Genomic DNA, 18039 nt, shown 5'->3' with positions numbered 1-18039 from the left:
CGCTTTCTTGCCCAATACAGCACAGGGAAGGCTGAGCTACGCTTGACTAACACGGATGAATAATGAATACTGTGTTCAGGCTCAATCCCTATACACTTTGTAAATCATTGGAAGAGTTAGTAATGCTCCTGCTTTATAATAAACATTCACAAAAGGATTCACCTTAGAAATTTCAGAGCTGCTCAGCTTTGAGAGAGAAAATCTCGCTGCATTGAGCTGACAAGACTTCCAGGCGTACACACAGGCTGCATTTCATACCTTTGGTTTTGGCTAAACGATTCCAAATAATGAAATCTGTAGCTATGATTGCCTGTTGCTTGTGAACAGCCACAGGTCGAGAAGTCTTCTCCCAATTCTTAGCTGTGCTCTCCATGGACCGCTGGCAATACTGCTAGACAGACTCCATAGAAACAAACAAGCCAAAAAATGTGTAGGATTATACTGTAATATTAAGTCACAGGTCCTATAAGACATTGTTGGAGTCTCACCATCTCAATTCGCAGCTGTTCGCTTAATTGCTTCAGCTCTAAATTGCTCCAAAGGAAGGAGTACTCTCAGGCACAGAAATAAATGGGATGGTATACAGATACTGACAAACTATTTAAATGCAGCTGTGGAGTAAAATACAACTTATGTAAAGAAGTCAGAGTCAATAACGAGGCAGTAGGTCACAGTGACAACAGGATTACCGAGGGGAATAACGACACATCACAGGCTATACTGTAGTCATTGTATAGGACAGCAAGAAAATCATGATACTATTTGAGTAACAGTACATGATGATAAGTAAGTAAAGACTGGAGCATGATGTACGCACCCAGAGGAAGGGATGTGCAATCGTGTTTGGAGTTTCCTGAATAATGAATGCTCAGCCATTTAACTAGAGAACCATTTTCACGTGCAATGTACGTTAACTGGTGATAACGGCAGCAGCTACTGAGGAAGGAGCACCTGAATATATTCTTTTGCCTTGCTGCTGTTATTCTGCATCTGTTTCAGGCAAAAGGCAATTTCAAGAAATTGTTGATGTTTTCCAAATAAACGAAACAAAACAGAGTATCAAATAAAACACAGACATTAAAATATGCATCGATGACTGACACAGTAGATTTCAGAACTGATCTGAGCGGTGTGATGTCCAGCTGCGACAGTTGTGCTATAAAGAAGGATTGCACCAAATTGCTAATTGGCCAAGAGGAGAAGCTGCGGCGGCCAGGAAAGCCAACAGGGTCTTTTATGTTTGTTTTGAGACAGTTCCCAGCACTGCAGAACACTTCTCCAAAGCAAGGATGCTTTGCCTGTCCTAAATTTAATCTAGTGGGAAAAAATCTTCTAGATTATTGCCACGTCCTTTACTGACCCTCAGCTCTTACCAGTAGGTCTTGGTGCCAATATCTTAATTTTTTATTTTATGCTTCTTGCTTTAACAATGTGTTCCTTGGCAGCCAGCCACGTCTCCAGCACTCTACTATTAAAATGTCTGCTCTCTACTGCAGCTGTCCATTTACGTTATGAACTGATCAGCCGGTACAATGTAATTTAAGAGAATAGGACTAAGTCATAGTTGAGGGCACAAAGTATCGGCTGATTTGCTGTTTGCGGGTCTGTCCTTCAGAGATTTTTTGAACCTAACTTGTCATACTACATGTTTATTTTTTAATTAGTGCATAATGTGAAAAGAATGACTCGACATGCTGCACCTAGTGGGTGGACAAAAGCAACGCTGCCCTTGTGGAAATGCTTTCGGTACCAGGAGCACTCAGGAGTGACACGGTTGTCAAAGTGAACACAGAGCACAACACTTTTCCTACTTAAATGTTATTACAGGTCTAGAGGGCAGGATAATTTGAATTTGTAATGGCATTAGCTTTAACTTTTAAATAGAGCAAAGATGATCAATTCTTAGGAGACATTTGCATACTAGATTTTCCCTTGAGATCTTATCAGGCAGAACCAAACTGTAAGGTGGATTTTTAAGTGAGAGACATTCCATGAAACGTCCTCTTTGCCTGTAACAACGGCTGTTGAGAGAGATGGCGGAGAGGGCGGCTTACTGAACTAACGAAACCAAAAACATCTACTGATACAACCCAAGGACTTGGGTTGACATCATGTCTGGTAAACAAGGGAAGAATGGAACCAGAAATTAATGGATCATAATTGATGTGCTGGCAATTAGAACTAATTAGCAGGCGGGGTAATGGGGGGATGACTCTGCTCCTTAGGTTTTTTTGAAGTCATTGAAAAGTGTGGGAAGTGGCTGTGGAGAAAGGCTGGGAGGATGGAAGGAATTTTACTGTCATCTCTGCCATCTTTAGTATCCCTGGGATTTGGAGAAGTCCACCTGCTTCCCCCCACACCCTCCTCAAAACTGCATCATTACTGGGCCTGCTCCAGGGATACACACTGATTAGAGAGGCCAGAGATAAGGAATATTGAGATTGCGGTCTCATCTTCCCCAGCAAACAAAAGCTGGGAAGACCTCTTTTTCCGTATCCACCTCATTTTTCTTCTCTCATCTTTTACTCTTAAAAAATCGGCATTAGCGAGACATGACTTCCTCTGTCGCAGTATTTCCATCAGCTGATGGCCTGTACAGCAGTTCAAAGCAAGGACTGACATGGCTCAGCCATGGCGTGTATTTGCCAAGTCTCTGAGCAGCCAATGGGTCTGAGTGCTTGAATTCATTCCTCTAGGAACAAGCTGGCAAGGTTTATATATAAATATATATGTGACAGGGCTTTTTTATATATATATATATATATATATAAAAATAGATGTAAAAAATCAAGGCAGGAGAAATGAGGAGAATAAGCATAAACCCCAAATATGGATCTAGTTTATATTCTTAAAGTTGAATGCAAACAAGGAAGCACCAGACTTGTAATAATGTTTTCCCCTCAGTAAGAAAAGATCTTTTTAGACAGAAGATCTCCAGTATATTCCTTCCTTCTCATTCTTCTCCCTAGTTTATTTGTAAGCTGACCAATACAGAATTTACTGTGCTAATACAGTCTCCTGCTGTTGACTGCATTTTGGTATGGAAATTTATTCTGACTTGTATATATTCTTTGACAGAACTCAGTGTTGCAAGACAAATGTAAAAACCAGTCTCCCTAATCTGTTTTTATTCTTTCTGTTTACTGCACACATTGATGACCTTTGAGCGTTGACTTCATTCCCCCTTGGCAGTGACTGAAGACCATCTAATATAGAGCTTTAAACATGTTATTAGCTTTTGAATGAGTAAATTTCATAAGAAATTACATGCTCTGCAAAGACAGAGGTAATAGATAATAGAGTCTTTATCTCAAAGGAGTAGTAAAGGGAATATAGTGAGATTCAATTCATGTCCCCAACTGGGTCACATCTCAGTGAAGATGATGTATTATTTCTGACAGATGACATGGTCTGACGGCTTTTAAAAGAGCAACAGAGAAAGTTTGATAGTCCTAGTCCTCAGTGATCAAAATTCCAGTGAAAACTGGTATTCTCAGTGGTTATCAACATTTCTGTCTTGTGACCATGTGCTCTTTATTCTATAAAGTTGCATGTTATGTTAGTAGTTTTGGCAAAAAGGCCACAGACTAATTAGACACGGGTTTTGAACTGTCTTTTCCTCCAAAGAGGATTTCTTAGCTTAGAGGACAGATATGTTGGCAGTGCAATGTATTCCTTAAAGCTGTTTCTAAGGCATGTATAAATATGGGATTTGGGTTTTCGGGTTTCTATATATTGTACCTTTATCATCATAGCTTTCTAAATTTATAAGAGGCCCAAATCATCCTCTGCTGAATTATTCATCATGGAAAGATCTGAAAAGATCCATCAACATATTGATGCATTGTTTTTCTTCCAAATTAACTTTTATTGATAGAGTTGATGTTTCCAATCAGCTCTGGACCCCTTTGTAAACTGAGCTCAACATTCTTTTGTGCAACACCTTGGTGAAGAAAGCAGGCAGCTGAGTGATTTTTTATGATCTCTAACAGTACTAAGAGATGAGGTGCATTTTTTTTAAATAAAGACCTGTTGAGGCTGCAGGGAAAATGGTAATGTCTTCCAATATGCCCTTAACCAAAATCCTAATGTCTAAAATTTATTTATGGGACCACATTAATTTAAGCAACAATTCTGTAGATTCATGGTGCTTAAACCAAAAGCTTATGCATTATACATTTGCATATCCATCATGAACCTACAGTAAACAAGTGTATAGAATGCATTCATTTAAATTATATTTGAAATATTACTCAAGCGGATAGTGAATCTACAACATGCACCTGGAGGAGCGGGATAGAACTGTAAGTGTCACGGGACTGCAGATTGCAGCTTAAGCTTTTTAAAGCCGGTAACCATAGGTACTAATGTATTAAAATTGCCAGGTAAGCATTTCTGCATTTAAAATGGCAGCAGACTTCAATGACTCATGAAATGACACCTATTCATTCAGCAACTAACAAACTGAGATTCACATGTACCTACTTATAAACACTGATATGGAAAACAGCTCTAAGGACCGTTATGTTTCTATCTAATACATACGTTTTAATTAATTCACTGAATATGCAAACTATATATTTAGCTAAGTACCTTAAATTGGCCTCAGGTGTAACATTTTAAAGATCCCATTTGTGTCTCCCCAGTGATACTTTTGTGTATCTATCTAGCGAGGGGATGCCCCTGTATTAGCATCAGGAATTAAAAGCAGCATGAGGTGAGTGCAAAGTAGGGGCTTCCACCACTCCAGGGGAAAATGGGAGGCCTGGGGTTTTTTTTTTTAACTTCTCCCTTCAGTAGTTCATGAGACCTGATCTCTTACAAATAGAGTTGCCTTCTCCTTCTGATTTGGAAAACCTTTTTCCATCTCATTTTGTATTTTTGTTTCCCCTTTCTCATCTCTTATTCCCCTCTGGTTTTGCCCGTCTTGGAGCACTGCAGGCCATCTGCACCTAGAGAAAAAACGCTTACTGTTCTGACCTGCAGCTGCTTCTACGCTTGCCATAAGCAAAAGACTTCCAGGACACTGGGACTGTAAGAGAAGCACAATTCCAGGGAAAACTAAGGCTCATTTCTCTTAGCTAGAGTCTGCAGTACCACTCATGATTTAGATGCATCAGCAACACATGCTATTATTTTCTTAGTATTGAAATATGTCACTTTAAACGCACACTATCACACTACCTCTGCCAGGATGAAGGGTACGGTTATTTATATAGGTGATTATACCTGCACAGAATTCTGTCCTAAAGAAAATTAACAAAAAAAACCCTTTCTTCCATCTAATTTCTGTCTTGTGAAGCATTTTGGAATCAGTAAGAGAACTTAAGCTGCCAAATTTTCACATTAGTGAGGGTTGTCATCTTTGAAGATTTTCACAGGACTAATAAGGTATCTCTTTTATAATGAAAATGCCTCCAACCCCCTTTTCCCTCGGGATACCACAGTGTGTCTTGAGCTAATAATTAGAAATTCTGACTCCGAAAGGAGAACTTTTTTCCTTCAGTGCTTTCCGATGAGCACAAAGAAAAGTATATTCCATGCAAAGGTGTGTAACATTGCATGTCACTCACACAGCAGCGGAATCTGGAGTCTTAGTAGGAATTAAACACTATAAACATACTGTGACTGAATGCATTGGAAAAGCCATGGTTCAGGTAGTACCATTCTCACTTCAGTAAGTGAATTATTCAGAACAACATTCCCCTTTCACCAAGATCCTCCTTTACCCATAGATACCGTATTCATTTCCAGCAGCTGTCATTGTATTACTGATTGAATTCCCTAAAATATTTGTCCTCACTTTATCTTGCAACTCAAAGAGTCATGTTGCAAGAGTATCACACTGTTCTTGAAAAAGGATTGCAACGGATTATAAAAACGTAGCATAAAAAAACCCTCAACAGACATCTAAAAAATGTTTGCAATCAAATACACAGTTTAAAAAAATATTAAAGGATGGAAGAAAGCCAGGCATTCCCTAAAAGCTTATCCACCTATCTGTGCATTCTTTGTAGGTTTATAATTTTCTAAATGCTTATCTAATAATACTTTCATTGTGTCCATCAATGCAGTTTGAGTTAGTTCTTTAGCTTTAGCTGCACTCTCAGTAAAGAGATATCTTTCCGCTTGTTTGTGTTGCCCTCTTTTTCTGCACCCCTGAGCCTCTCTGAACCTCTGTTCAGAACCCCTGTTTTTAACCACCAACAATTAGGCAAATATCCACAAATATTTCTTATTTCACTCGCAGTTGTTGCTGTTAAAGCTTTTTTACGCTCCGTGCATTGGCACATGTTCTTTCTCTACGGCAGTTTGGTATGGGATAGAGTTTCATGCAGGGGGGGAGTGTGGTTCAGTCCTAAACATACTGGTCTGGCAGTGAGGAATGGTGGATTCCGGCTTTGTCTCTGCCACGAGCTTGCCAGTTTGATCCTGGCACCTTTCTGTACCACAGTTTATTTAAAACGAATCACAAGTAGCCTTAATTCTATTAAAACATATTCTGAAGGCACACTTGTGTTTGCAGAGCACCAGGAATTCCTTGATTTCAAAGGATCTAGGGCGCAGAATATTTTTCATAGCTATCTTCAGAGTGAGACTGAAAGAGCAGCAGTTTTACTCACTTATAATTTTGCATGTAACTTTTTGTCCGCCAGCATTTTCTGTTTCACGGTGTAGACTGAAGACATATTTTTAGCCATTAAAATGCCAGAGTCATGCTGGTTAGAATTTGTCCTTGAGCCTTGTGACAACCATCTAAAGCACACCCATTATTATTTATTGCATGCATTTCTAAAGTAGTTCAGTCCCTTTCAAACTTGCGGCTATCCACAGTTAGTAATTATTAACTTAGAGAAAAACACCTTCAACATCTGGTTTAAAAGTACCGCAGGACCTTGCTAAATGCCTCATGAGATAAAGCAGTGACTGAATCTCTGGTGCCAGTATTTCAGGAAACTGGCAGAGCCTTTTGGGATAATGTCTTCTGAAGTCCAGGAATCAGAGGCAGGCGCCAGCTTGTAAGAATAAAATTTCTATTTTGTCTTTGTAAGAATCCAGCTTTCTTACTTGACAGGAAAGCACGTACTTAACACTCGTTGCAACTGAACTACGTTTGACTTTGCAGTTTCCAGAAAGATTCAGTGTTGAGGAAGGACCTTGGAGACAGCCTGGTAGCTTATCCTCCACCGCGGGGAGGAGCAACCACTGGGCACCCGCACAGATTGTATCTCCAGCAGCCCAGGGTCGCTATTTAGGAACCATCTAATTAACCACTGACATTCTCCAGGTGATTCCCAATGCCTAGAACAACTTTGTTTATACACACACACACACACACACACACACATATATCAGGGTATATGTAAAAGTTACATTTTAAATAAATATATTTTTATGTAGACACACATGCATATATAAGCACTGCTTTCCCGAGTAACTGGAGCTAATAAAAAAGGAGGGAGGGAGTAAGTTTAAGAGAGAAAAAGATCCTTAGAAAACATTTTCCAAGATTATATTTCATGATTTTTCCAAGCAACTATGGTTTTGAGCATAGTGGTACTGTCCTTGATGTTTCTGTGGGGCTCTGAAACATTCAGTTAATCATGGAGCTGCTGGCCGGATTGGTCACATACATAATTTTGGATAAGGTCAACTGTTTTCTCAGTGCACCTGTTACTGCCACGCGCTCAAAAAGAGGAAAAGCAATTGCATCGTTTAATCTGCATCTTTGAGCTCTTTGTTTTTCATTGCCATTTATTACTGAAAATGTAATCTAATCACTGAATTATGGATTTTCAGCTTTCAATTTTTATCTTCTGATGCTTTTACATGTTCAGACAAGAAAGATTAGGGTCAAATATATACATGGAATAAAACTATTTTTAAAGTCCTGAACTGTATTTCGAAAGTGCTCTTTACTACTGGAGCAGTATGTTTGTATTTTTCTTTAAGTCTCTAATTTAATTGAAACTAATTATTTGCATATAAAAATAATATGATTGAAGAAAAGAAGGAAGAAGGTGGGGTTAATCTATAATTCTGTCTGTCTTAGGTTTCTTCGATTCCCTCAGCATGTTACAGAATATCTGTCATGGGTAAAAACAGTATCTAAAGAAACAAAAGTATTAGCTCATGAAGGTAATTTTGTACACTCCTTAAACCTTCTAAAGCAAATTACCAGTGTTACAATGAAACAGATGAGGACTTTTGATGGAGCGTTGTATAATCAAACCATTGTCAGGTCTGGTAGAATTATAGGCAACCCTAGCAGGGAGGATAACACAGAGCTTCCCTGGATTCGAACTGGTGTGTCTCAGCTGTCTTCTCCGTTCAAGGTACAGCTCATCAGTGGGGCTATAAATGAACAACCGTGCTCTGTATATTGCATTTATTTGCCTGCTTACAGCACGTAGAAAACTTTGGTCACCACACCATCCAGGTGGCTTACGTCATTTCTAAATGTTTTTTGAACAAGGCTCAGAAGGAGCATGGTTAGTTCCTCGCTTCCAGCTGCTCCGTGACGCTGACAGTCTTCCTGAGGATGAATCTCAGCACGAAGGCCGAACTCTGAGCAGTCACATGAAACCAAACACATAAATGTGGTGCTCGTACTGTCTGGATGCCTCTCCTACATTCTTCCTTCCCTTTTACAGCTTATCTCTCAATATGTGTAGCTCTATTGCTACATCATCCACTGCACTGTGTGCTGATTACAAGTAGATTATTACTTCTGCAAATCTCAGGATTAAAAACTATAATGCTATTGTAAGATGGAGGACACTAGCTATACAAACAAAAAAAAAGGATGCATTTCATCTTTGTTAAACATTTTAAGGATTGCAGTCTCTGAAATGTTATTAAGTAACAAAATTAGCAAAAATACAAATTATCCACATCAATCAGTTTAGGATCAGCACTCATTTAAAACAGGATCCTTTATAAGAATGTTTACATAAAGATAAGCCATATGATGCCAAATGTATTTGAATGTTTTTACTGAATTCTACTGAGATTTCACTGAATTCCAGTCAACTTTTCTCATTCTGTTAAATTTGGAGGCCATTATTAGAAACATAAGTCTGTTATTTTGTCTGTTGTGTAACTGAGTGCTGACTAGATTAAAAAAAATCCCAAACATACTAGATAAATTGCCATAGCGGTGTCACGAGAAGGCTATTTTTTTGAGTTCTGAGATTATCAATCAACCTTTCAGTTATAAAATACATTAAAAATGTTTATCTGGCCTGATTTAGAATAATTCTTAGTTACACAAAAGGAAATAATTTCCATACCTGTAAATGAAACTGAAATAACAGTTTCAATTTATGTTTTAGAATCCTCACAAATCCCACTGATTTAATGGAAATGTTAGGCATTTGTATTCCTTTGGGCATTCAGCCTATGTGAATACAAATTAAGTTGCAATGAAAAATAAAGAAGAAACTGTATCAGAATTAAATGAAATATATTATCTACTAATTTGTTTTAAGTTAGGTGCTGAGGAGCGCGTGTTTAAAAAGAAACAAAAGACAGCGCGTTTGGATTTTAGAAATGTGTTTAGTATGATTTTAATCACTGTCTAGAAATGCTTTTCTGTTTGTAAAGGCGGTATGTATTGCAGGAATATGGCCACCGAAGATGTGCAGAAAAAAATTGGCAGTATTTTATAAAGTAGCTTTAACTAGACCATTTAAATAGTTTAACTAGTCTGATGAAATAATTTAGATCTGTAGTGTTTTGAAGCATCACGCGTGGGACTGCCTGAGGTTTTAACGGCAGAGTTTACTGAATTGGTTCAAGCCACTTCTACCACAGCACTGCCAGAGCAGAGAAAGCATAATGTCAAGCACATAGTGCTCATCGACGTGAGCATGAGGAGACAGGGTGACGCGTTCTGAGCATCTCTGAACGTGGCAGTGCTAGCCACAGAGTAACACATTACGGAGTTTTAAAAACAGACATCCTGGACTGATATTTAGGTATTCTTCAAGCAATGTTCAGAGGAGTTTTACTTAAGACCAAAAAAGCCTTTCCCGAAAGGAGAAGAGTAAGAAAGACGGCTCAGTTCATCATTCACTTGCTAAAACCATAACAACATTGCCTTTGCAGATCCAGGGTGGACATCTGAGCCAATTATTTAAATAACAAAGCAGCCACCAAATGGTAATGAACAGTTCTTTATTTAAATACTATTCTCTTTAAATATTATCTAAATATTATTGAGAAAGCGGTAGACGTCACTAATGCCTGAAAAGATATCAAATGCTCAAGTACTTAATTTGGATCCTCTTTCAAGTAATAAAGAAAACTATAGCACTTTTAGTCTTAAATGTGACTAGGACATCACGTCTTTCAGCAGAATGAGTTTGAGCTCATCTCTGTGTTTTCCCACACGTACACAAAAGATGCGGTGATGGTAAACCATTGTAAAGACCCCAGCTTGCACCAAGCAGAATTTCCTATTAATTATTTTCTTCTTAAACAATTATTTATTGCGGGATGGTACAGAGTTTCATTACCTGTGGACACCACGCATGGAAATAATAAATATACACATGTATGAGCACAGTCATGTAAGTATTTTTGTATGTGACATTAGCCCATTGTTTTCCTTCTATTTTACCTCAGCAAACAAGTTCATCAACTTGTAATACTTGTTTTAGTATGTTTTAAGGTAGTACAAAAATGAAGTTACTTGTATAGTTTAAAAAATACAAGAAGTTGAAAATTAAATAGGTAATTCTGGAGACAATGAATCTCTAGTGTCAAATTAAAACCTGGAGAATATAAAGGATGTACTCCTCAATGAAAGAACTATTTGTAGAGACACTGATTAAGAAAACAGATGACAGCTCATTTTTTGCTACATGTCAATGAATAAATTTTACAGACTGAGACATTTTGAAATGAAGAATTTCAACCCCTAACCATCCACCTGCTTGCACTCTGTCATATATTTCATCAGCTATACCCCAAGAAGCATACACTCTCTAATTCTAACCATTGTTTTCCTTTTTTTGAATGTTTGCGACATAGTGAGAGTCCATGACACAGGTTTTTGTAAAAGTAAAATGCTGCAATGAATAAATTATTACTTATATGTGGAAAAAATGGTGGCACCTAGCTGCCTAGCCCTTTTGAACTAAAAACAATGCAAACAGATAAAATATGGTTCATGTATCAGATAATATAAAATCAGAGTCTAAGTAGAAAGTATTTGAATACAGTAACATAATGTGGATGCATAAGGTAAATGAAATTATTGTGAACAGATTAGTTAGCAGCAGTCACAGCACATAAGCTACCTAGCAAGGATTTTTTTTCTGGACATCATGGCAAAGATGATTTTTATGAAGTGATGTGTGGAAGGAGCTTGTCCGTGCTTTGCGGGTAGCTTTAACACAAGCAGACTAACTCAGCTTCACTGTAATGCAGGGGATGGGAAATCTCCAGTTCAGATTTTGTAAAGAGTGTTGAGGTCACATGGACAAATGTGAATAATCCTTCTTTCATTTTCCACTAGAGTTAGGGAAACACATGCACTTCCAGTTTGCAGAAATACATAAAATGGAAACCAATCCAAAATTAAAAGAATGAACAGGGTTTCCCTTCAAGCCGGTCTATGATACAGATACCAACTGGAAAATATTCTTATTTACAATAATCAACAAGGTTCATACTGTATGGCCAGTTGTGTACAACTGTCTCATTATCATTAACTATCAGCAGGTCAGATGAAACTAAGGAAGCCAGCAAGGTTACAGCCAGATACTCTCAAAATGCTTATTCAACTATTACTAGGAAAACTAGCCCTCCCTAATGCTCCCTGCTCATACTTCAGCAAATTGGTGGGAAAGTGTGTCCTTGCCTCATAAAGGCCCTGGCCTGCAGACTGCCGGGGGCTGGGAGAATATTTGCGTGAAAATCACTGTCTGCACATCCAGCTCTTCTCTGGGTGGTCGGTATCACCCATTGCTGTGTCTCTGCTTTCATGGAGGCAGCACAATGCCAGGTCAGTGAGTGAAGTGGATAAAACAAGCTTCTAGTCCATCTCCCAGTGTAATATAAAGTCCATTTAAATTAATTTAGTATAAAATCAATGGAATAATATAAAGTCCTCAAGCTGAAGACATATCAAATATTAAACTGGTAAGAAAAGATACAGCATGTGATCGTAGTCTGTAGGCTATCGGTAGGAGTATTAAGACTATCTTTTGAGTTAAGTAGTCAGAAGCTGGAGTTGTGGATGTAATGCTTCCCTTTTTTAAAGTTATTTTTCAAAAACTAAGAAATCTGCTTAAAGACTGGTTCTTAATCTTGAGGCATTATAAGCATTGTGGAAATTTGCTAAATGTCTGAACACATAGTGGAGGCTCTCAAATCTGTCCTCAAATATCTCTAGCTTGTTTTCTTCTTTTATATATGTATTTTTCTTTTAGAGAATTGTTTCATAATTGTTTTCAGATAATAAAAGTATGACCTGGAGTTAAAAAAGGTGGTTATACCACTACTTCCAGGTCAGTACACATAGCTCATGTGCCTCCTTTGCGTTGGTTACAAGCTTCCCTCGTCCTCTGATCCAGCTGCAAAGTATGATGACAGGGAACCGTTTGTTCCCTCTACATTTGGGTCCCTGCCTCAGATCCACCACGGCAGCCCCACAGTTGCTTTGTGTTGGGGTTGAAGAAATACCTGCCAGTTCCTGCAGAAAGGCAGTGGGAAACTGAAGACTCTCCCAGTGAGTCTGTAATATCATTTCTTTTACTTTTGGGAAGGGAATGGAGAAGAAAGTTAGTTGGAAGAAACTTCAGTGGGAACAGTGAAATCATTCTGATAAACAAAGTAGGGAAAAATGAAATCTATGCTAACGCAGTTGATGTTTACTTTAATGCTCAGAAGCTGAGAATGCCTGAAAGAGGATGACTGTGTGGTTAAAGCAGTAACGCCTGACTCAGGAAATCTGAGTTCATTTCCTGGCTTTGCTATCTCTTTAGCTTTGCACAAGAGATTTAATCTCTCTCTGCTTGCCTTTTTTTTTTTCTTCCTGTACCACAGGGGAGTAATTATGCTTCAGATTGTTCTAAGAATAAATGCATTAATGTAGCCGCTACGTTTAAGTTCAGGCAAAGAGACATACAAAAGCTTCGGCTGTTGTTCCTTTTTTTTTTCTTAAAAAAACCCCTTTCTGCTATCTGTGGGGCAAATGTACTCGAGTCTGCACACTCTATGTCTACAAAGGTGAGGAGGCACTTGCAGTGCCCGGGCTGACACCCTGGCAGCGCGCCGGACTCCTAGGTAAGCGGCTGCGGAAAACGATGCTTAGCAGTGACAGGGCGGGGGGGTTCTACATGAACCAGCTACTGCACCGCCTTCCGCCTCTGGGAGGCCCGGTGAAGCAGGCAGGCAAAAATTTAGAAATACTGCTAGTCAAAACTGAGAAAAATTAAACTTTGAAAATCTGAAGTTGAAGCACAGCAATACAGATGCTGAGATGATATGACACCACATACATCAAGATCCCAAACCACGGGAGATGCAGAAACACAGGTGGGTGGGAAAAGCACTGGGGTATAAATAAATACTGAGTCAGTGAAATGATCCCAAACCATCTCACTCAACCACAGGCAAGTAACTTCGTGCACCTTACACAAGCTTTTGTACTCTGTCAGTGCCTTCTGATTCCTGGCACAGACAGAAAATTAAACTCCCAAGTTCTTCTGTGAGCACCAGCACGGAGAAAGCCTGGTCTCCTGTGGATTTGCAGCTCTCTGCTGACTGCAAGCGTCCTTCCAGGCCTTTCGTGCAGCCGGGACGTCTGAGAGCCCTCTTTTCCCTGTGAGTACCAAGTCCCAGAGCCAGGATGCTCGCAGGCCTATTTCCCTAACACGGGCCTATTTCCCTAACATTTTCAATGACTAAATTTCTATTTGCATCGGTCAACGGGCTAATTGTTCGGGCAGGCTGGAAGATATGTCCCGCAGGCCTCACGGCCTCGAGAGCCCGGCGCGACACAGTGCCAAGGCAGCCCTGCAGCCAGCCAGGCGGGCGGGTACGGGTGAGGCGCCATGTCGTTAGCGGAGCTGGGCGCCGGCCTGTGCCGCCTCTCTGGCGAGGAGCGGGCGCAGGGGAGGCGGGGACTGAGGCGGGGGGCGCGGCTGGCACTGGGCCGCTGGGGGTTTGCCGAGGGGGCACGCGGCCCCTCACGGCCCGCCGCCGGGCGGGAAAAGCCGTTGGAGAGAGAACGCGCGCGCCCGGCCGTGGGGCCCCGCCCCGCCTCGCCCGTTAGGGGCCGTGCGCGCGCCAGCCGCGCTGACGTCAGGGCAAGCCGAGGGCCGCGGGGAGGCTGCCGGCGCCGTTCCCGGGGCATGCGCGGCGGGACGGCGCGCGCCGGCCCTCCCACCGCGGGCCTGGGCGGGGCGGGGAGGGGCGGGGCGGGGCGGGCGGTACCTGAGGGCGCAGAACGCCGCGGCCCTGCCTGAGGAGGGGACAGCGCGGGCCTGCGCCCGGCCCGGCGGTGAGTGCGGCGGCGGGAGGGGGGCGGGCGTGCCGCCGGCCCCTCGCTCTCCCCCTCTTCCTGTCGCGGTCGCGGCGTTGCTGGGGATCTCCTTGCCGGCGGTGAGGGGGGAGCGGCCGTTGCTCCCTCCCTGCGCCGCCGCCCTCTCGCCGGGGGCTGGGGTCGCCGCGGCCGGGGGATGCCGCTGTATGGCAGGCCGCGGGATGTGTGTGCGGCGGTGCCCGCGGGAGGCCGGGGAAGGGCGACGGGGCAGCCTTCTGCGTGTCCCTGCCGGGCGCAGCCTTCACCTTTGGGGCGGCCTGAATGTCAGCTGAGGCTCCCGCAGTGCCGCTGGCTGCGGGCCGCGCCACAGGTGTGGCCTCCCCCGGCTGGCAGGGCGCTTGCGGCGGTGCCGGCTCGGCTGGCGGTGGCCGGGGCGTGCGCTCGGCTTAGTCAGCTGCGCTGCTCCGGGAGGGTAAAGGCAACCTGGCACGGCAGGCCTGCCGCTGTGTGCCTCCGTCCGTTCCGGTTTTGCAGCGGGTTTTGCGTCTCTCAGTTCGCTGTTTGTTGAGACGTACCTGCGGGCCTGTTGGGAAGCGGCTGCTGAAGGCCCTGGTCGCAAAGATCTCTTTATAGCCCCAAAAAGGGGAAGAAGCAAAAGTAGCCAGTATGTGGTTGCTCAAAGACAGCGGTTGAAAAAATAAAATATGGTGGAATACCTACTTTAGCGATAATCCTATAACAACAAGGGAATAGTATGTACAGTATGACGATGTTGCTTTAATGACGCTAAGACTTTGCTTTCATCATCCAGAGCCCGCCATAACATCGTGTTCTGTCAAATGTACTTTGACACACAATGAAACATAGGCAACTTCATCCTTTAACTATGAGTTGGAGGAAGTCGAGCTCTTTATCTGCAGTTAAAGAAAACAAAAGTGAATGGGAACGTTATGTTGTAGCAGAGCATTAGTGTCCAGGCCAAACAACAAATTAAGGTAAGGGTTGCAGATCTGGTACTCCATCTTGTACGTCATATAAAGATGTTTACTAGTTTTCTAGGGGAAGTGGTTCAACTTGTAGGATTGATGCTTCATATTTGTATCGGGCTTGTTCATGGTGTTTGTGGGCTATGAGCCTCGATTTGATGCAGAATAGAATTTTTTGTTACGATGGTATTAAAAGCGAAATAAAGTTGGATCTAAGGTCTCATTTTTTGTTATATTCTTATAACCGGGAACCACTTTAAGTATTCTCTGAAACTTTAAACATATCTCTTCTGGAGTAGTCAAAAATACAAAGCTCTTCATCATATTAGTATGAGGTTGTAAATATTTATGGATTTTGGTGGTACTGAACAAAATTTGGCAGATATTTTCTCATGTATATAATCACGTAACTCTAAATTCTGTGGGCCCGTTTTGAATTTAATGCCTTGAAGCTGAAGAGGTGAATGCCTAACAAGTAGAACATTAGTAATAACCAGCTACCTAAATGTTAACCGAAGATCTACATGAATATACAACTTGCAGTAGAAGAAAAATATTTTTAAAGTCAAAGTTTAATCTTTGCTCACATTAGTACTTTTCATTATAGAAATTGCAATGTTTGGACTCCAAAAACTGCTGAGTATTGTCTTCTAATTGTAAAGCTGTTTAAACAGTAGAAATGTTTTCAGGCTTAGAAGATTTCTATATTTGATGTTTTTGACTACTATAACACCTTGTGTTTCTGAATCAAAGTAATACTATATATGAATATACAAAACCCAAATAGTAATGATCTCAGTTAATGTAATGATATCATTTAATGTATTGTTATACTAATGAGTAATCCAGTTTAATGGCACTGCTCATGTAAAAGCTCGCTTACTTTTGGACCTGATCATCCTTTAAGAGGGATTGGTTATTCGGAATAAACCAGTTACAAAGAAGTGTTGGCACCGGCTCTCTAAATAAGGAGCCATCATTCCATCAATCTTCAGATGAGCATTGCTTGCCTGAAATTGTTAGAAAGTGCGGATCTCTGAAAATGGAAGAGAGATGAAGGAATAAAAGGTAGCCAGTTGCAGCAGTGGTTGTGGTGTTCTCTTTTAGCCACTATTTGGAAGTGTAAACGGCAGCACCATCTCCTTAATTAGAAGCTTTCAAGCAGGTTAAATTCCTTGCCAACAGGGATGCTAAGAAGATCAAAATACTAATGGTACTTTTGATAATTAGGTTTAATATCCTGTATTGTGTTTCAATTGGAGCAATAAAAAAGCTCATGTAAATCTCTGGATACCTGAACACATGTATGTTACGATAAAATCCCAACAGCATTAAAGTAATTATTCCAAAGATGAAGTTTAGCTAGTCAGTGTAGATTGTTGCATTTCTTCGTACCTATGGGACACATACTCCAGCTCACTTTGAAACTTCTATCAAATAGGTGCATTTTGGGAGACATTTTGAGAATATTCTTTCCTCCTTGATCAAAAGTAGCTTGATTTGCAAAGACTTGGACTTTGCTCGCTATCTATTCTCTGTTCTAAAGGGAGGATTCAGCTGGAGCAGTTCTGCTGATAATGTTCTGTAGTAAGTGAAGCAAGAAAGTCGTCTCAGGGTGGGGGATGCCAATCCCTGGTCACAAGGTCTCAGTAAAATGCCTTTTTCACTACAGATTGTTGAGATTTTCATGAGCACTTAGTCCGTGATGAGTTGAGGTAGTCTTCTGCAGAGTGCATTTTAATGGCTTTGATTGAAGCAGAAGTATGGTTAATGTTGGCAGGGTTCTTGCTGCAAGGAGGCTTGGCTTCTTAGCCAGAGGAAAATGCCTGATAAGGTTTGCTTTTATGTGGTGGTTGAACAAGTTATAGATCTGGAATAAGCCTTAAATTGCAAACAATTTCTGAATTTATTCCCTGAAGCAAAAGAACTCCTATGGTTTTAGCCTAATTAGTCCAGATGGCTTCTGACACACACAGCACAAGCAGAGCATCAAGGGAGAGCTGAGTATCTTGGATTCTCTTGACGCGATAACATCATGTGTACTTTGAGCTGGAGATTCAAGGATCTCTTCCAGATAGATAGAGATTGAGATTCTCACTACAATGTGAATTTGTATTGATACTTCAACTTGTGTTCTTTTTGTAAAGCATATTAAAGATAGGTTTTACTTATGTGCATTTCTTCTGATTTTCTATGATGAAATTGTTACGTAGATGTGTTGATCAGTATTTGTGATGATTTGGGGAAAGCTGTGGCTTTTAACTAACCTTCATCTCAGTAAGGCAAACTTGCAAAGCAAACATGCTTTGGCAAGGCCAAAGCTACTGCTGTTAGTAGCAGGATACTTGAGGAAAGGAGCAGAATCTTTCATCCTGCATAGGCTGGTCCATCAGTAAACAGAGTTAAAAAAAATCCTAATCCCTCTCTGTGTAAATCTTCCAATCATGAAAGCTCTCTCAAATGGTAGTTTATAAAATTAACACTTTGCCATGACTAAATTTGAGATCTTGATTAAAGAAAACAAATCATATCAGCATCCTTTAAATTCAAGTAAAA

General features: G+C 40.9%; 1 protein-coding gene and 1 pseudogene across 10 annotated transcripts in view; one reads left to right on the top strand and one right to left on the bottom strand.

The window, feature by feature from the left end:
- Positions 1–11974: 11974 nt before the first annotated feature.
- LOC142602671 (U2 spliceosomal RNA) lies at positions 11975–12201 on the bottom strand (annotated as a pseudogene).
- A 1498-nt stretch (positions 12202–13699) lies between these two features.
- Positions 13700–18039, top strand: part of CCSER2 (coiled-coil serine rich protein 2) — a 71753-nt gene continuing 67413 nt past the window's right edge. For 4 of the 10 annotated variants that reach the window (XM_075758774.1, XM_075758783.1, XM_075758781.1 and 1 more), the window contains exon 1: positions 15353–15492. The gene's annotated coding sequence lies outside the window, so the exon portion shown is untranslated. Of the gene's footprint in view, positions 13837–14409; positions 14516–15308; positions 15493–18039 lie in introns of those variants that run through there. The other 6 variants (XM_075758778.1, XM_075758784.1, XM_075758782.1 and 3 more) reach the window with 3 other exon arrangements.

The sequence above is a fragment of the Balearica regulorum genome, chromosome 7 (assembly GCF_011004875.1).
Source record: "Balearica regulorum gibbericeps isolate bBalReg1 chromosome 7, bBalReg1.pri, whole genome shotgun sequence".
NCBI lineage: Eukaryota > Metazoa > Chordata > Aves > Gruiformes > Gruidae > Balearica > Balearica regulorum.
The sequence above is the reverse complement of the archived record's forward strand: the minus strand, read 5'-3'. Positions and strand labels throughout refer to the sequence as shown.